Below are 3790 nucleotides of genomic sequence, written 5' to 3'. Positions count from 1 at the left end.
GGCCAGGGCTGGCCCTAGAACAATACCTAGACTGTAGTCATTACCAAAATATGCATCTGTCACCATACAAAATGCTGCACTGCCTCAGCCCCACAGGTATAAAATCATAAATATTTTCACTCTTCCAGGACTTTTACAGAACCGAGGTGCAGGGAACCCGTCCCATAGAAACAGGCTAGGATGGAGGTGGGTGTCTGGGAGGGACATTAAGGCCTAGAGGTCAGCCCCTCAACTGGGCATAGTAAGGGGTGAGCAGAAAGCAAAACTTTGGTCCAAAATTTGAAGTAGAAACCCACAAGTCTCAGAGCTTTTTCTCCCGCCCTGGCCTGGGCCCATCTGCAAGTTGGTCACTGGAGGGAAGGAGTGCAGGGGACAGAGAAGCCTAGAGTACACACATACTATAAAAAGTTACTTAAAAGCTATATCTCTTGCATATAAATGGAAAAGACTCGGGTGTTTGGTCAAGTGGAAAGATTGCTAGGCACAGGTGTCTGTGACGACACGGAGTAGAATGCAAATGTCACACGAGGCTCGGCAGCTGAGGACAGCCTGGGCCTTCTGGGCTGGCCAGGGACATGGGAGAATCATGTTACCTAATTATAAGGGTGTAGGGGAGTGCCCCAGCTCTTACACAGCATTGGGGAGCCTATGTGTACGCCACCTGGCTCACCTGCGGGTCTAGAGATAACTGGTGGTTTTAGAGATTGTGGCCGACCGTGAGGCATGCCGATTTTGTAAGGCACAGAAAGTGCCTGTGTTCAGGGCACCACTGTGGCCTCACGCCTGAGCCCCTCAAGGCATGGTGCCAGGACTGGGCCTCTGTTCCAAGCCATTTCCTGCCACGGCAAAGTGGGCTAGATTTAATTTAAAGCAAGCAAACAAACAAACAGGTAAACTGATCTCTCTTAAAAAAAATAAAATCGCTGGTCTGTAAGTTCACTTCAGCTGCTTTTTAAAGTGGCTTTTCTGGAATGGTGGAAGCTGTTGCAAACCCACAGGCACCTAGATGGAGGACTTGAAAAAGGACCCTCGCAGGTGCTGTTCTCGCCCAGGTCATCAGCGCCTGCACCGCCTCCTCCACAGAGCCCATCTGGATTATGCCATCTTGCGGACCTTCTGGAAGAACTTGAAGCCTTTGAACGCACCAGCATTGCCGGAGAAGAGGCTCTTGAAGTTATCCTCTGATGCAGAGGGCGGGATGTTGGAGAGGTGCGGGGTAGCTGAGCATGGAAAGATGTTCAGAAAGTACTTGGAGCCTGGTTTCTTGGAGCAGTGCAGCGGTGAGTCCTTGGTCAGTCCCTGGTCCCCCTGTCCCTCACAAGGCAGCTGCACACTAATGCTTTGACAGTGTGATGCGCACCGACTTCCCATGTAGCTTGTGCCTGTTTCAGTGGCTTATGGCCAGCTGGGCCTGGCTGCCACCGCCATCTGCACAAGCGAGTTCTTCTCCTTACTGAACAGGATCTTCGACCATCGCACATCAACGTAGACGCTGAAGAGAATAAAGAGGCTTTGGAGTGTGACTCTCTCAGGGTTCAGGTTGTTGACCAAAAGGATGGAATTCCCAGCACCTGTCAGTCCTGGGATGGCAATGCGTCCAGCTGCAGTAGCAGCAGCAGCAGAGGGTATGGCCGGGGGGAACGGAGAGGGGGATCATAGGGGGTGGAGTGGAGGAGCAGGGTTCCATGGACATTAGGAACAGAGGGATGGCAAAGGTGGGAGGGAACCGGGCTCCTGCATACTGAGAGACTGACATTATGCTGAGTGTACCAAAGACTGCTGCCATGGTCTGGTCCACTGAAGGCTGGCTGTCTCCAGAGGGCAGGCCAGGTTGCCTGTAATCTCTGCTCTTGTCGTTGTTGTATTTGACGTTGAGACTGGTGAGCTTGGAGAAGTCGATGTGCAGTGTCAGCAGGCACTGTAGATGTTCTGGCCATCCAGGGACAGCTTAGCATGCTGGGTGCTCACAGGGCCAGCATCCTGCAGCAGCGCCTGGAACTGGTTGTTCTTGGTGAACATGATGAGCTTCAGGATTGTGCCAAATTTAGAGAAGATCTGGTGCAGCACGTCTAGAGTCACTGGGTAGAAGAGGTTTTCCACGATGATCCTGAGCACTGAACTCTGGCCTGCCATTACCATTTTTGCATCCACGGCAGCAGTGGAGGCTGCCGAGGCCAGGTTTCCTGACTGTATGGAGTTCACCGCCTGCAGGGCTGCCTGGACACGTGCCTGGTTGGGCGAGCTGTGGGTTTTGAGCTCCTCGTGGTTGGAGAACTAGATGTACGTGGGCTGTCTACAAAGCACTGGCTCCACCGATGTTTAGTAGTTAACCACAGTGTTAGCATCCTCCTCCTCTGTGTTCATTTCAGTGAAGGCCTGGTTCTTCCCCTTCAGCATAAGGAGGTTGGTAACTTTCCCAAAGGGCAGCCCCAAAGAGATGACCTCACCCTCAGTGACATCACTAGGCAGCTTGCAGACATGGATGTCTCTGGAAGGAACTCCTATGCTCCTGTGGTCACCTTTGAACTTCTTGCTATCATTTCCATTGGCTGCTGAGGCCGAGCTGCTCATGATGAAGCGGGCCGTTGCTGACACATGTGGAGAAGAGCTCGTTGGATCTGTTTTGTACCATCTGTGTCTGGGACAATGCCGTCCATGGCACACAGAGGAGACCAGAAGGGAATGGAGCGGAGGCTCAGGAATAGCAGAAACCAACCGAACAGCTCCGAGTTATAGACTGGCTTATATTTTTCAAAACCTACTTTAATAAGTGTACTTAAAAGCTTTAGCCTCCCCTTCTAGCCCACCACCCACCAGAGGCAGTGGAGAAGAAAAGTTAATAGGGCAAAGGAAGATGTGGACCTGTTTAGAAATAGCTCTTTGGGCTGAATCCAATCTGCCTTGTTAGGATGTAGCAGTTCAGTTTACAGGAATCAGCGGTAGTAGCTCGAGCCTCTCACAAACACAGTTCACGAATTAGCAGCAGCAGTTAGATCCAGAAGAAGCCAAGAGAGGCTCTGCCAGTCAGCCTGTGTCTGCAGAAGCAGGAAAGAAGCTGCCGGAACACCACCAGAAGTTCTTTGACACCTTTCTCTCTACTAAAGCACGACAAACGATGATCACCAAAGAGCGGCAAGGTGAACCAATGCCACGCAGCGCCGTCCACCGTCTGTTGGGTTATATTTATAGTCTTTTCAAACATCATGTGTTCTCACAAGCATCTGCTCTAGCAAAACATCACGTGCCCCTTTTTCCCATCTTGTGTCTATTGTCAGCAAACATCCTTCCACAGGTCTGCCTTAGCAAAAACATCCTTTCATAAGACAGTTTCCAAAAAATGTCACATGACACAAGTAAGTCTCCAAAGACACCAGAAATTCCTACTTCACCCCACAGTTAAGATAATGGCCAATAAACACCATTATCAGTCTTACAAACCAAGCAATATCAGTTGAGAACTGTACACCAAGCCTCGATTTTACTTAACGGAGAAGCTGCTGAAGTTAATGTAAAATATAGAACTTAGAAAATTCACACTCTGGAAACAACCCATTCCCACTTGGATTCCCACTTGGGTCCAAGCAGACACAAAGTCTTCAGGAGGCTCTGGGTCTTCGGTAATCAGGCTGGTGATTTGAATTTCAGAACACCTGGGCATCTCACTCGGCGACTTATAAAATCATTGTGGAAAGAGCTTGGGGTTTATTCATAAATAAAAGGTAATGATATGGTTTGTTTCATTTCTCATAACGAACTCCTAGAAGTTAAGAAGTTGTTGTCTTTGTTTCTT

General features: G+C 49.7%; 1 pseudogene; it reads right to left on the bottom strand.

Moving 5' to 3' along the window:
- Positions 1-913: 913 nt before the first annotated feature.
- Ptbp1-ps5 (polypyrimidine tract binding protein 1, pseudogene 5) lies at positions 914-2657 on the bottom strand (annotated as a pseudogene).
- Between the last annotated feature and the right edge of the window lie 1133 nt (positions 2658-3790).

The sequence above is a fragment of the Rattus norvegicus genome, chromosome 7, assembly GCF_021556685.1.
Source record: "Rattus norvegicus strain SHRSP/BbbUtx chromosome 7, alternate assembly SHRSP_T2T, whole genome shotgun sequence".
Lineage (NCBI taxonomy): Eukaryota > Metazoa > Chordata > Mammalia > Rodentia > Muridae > Rattus > Rattus norvegicus.
This window is presented reverse-complemented; position numbering and strand designations above follow the sequence as displayed.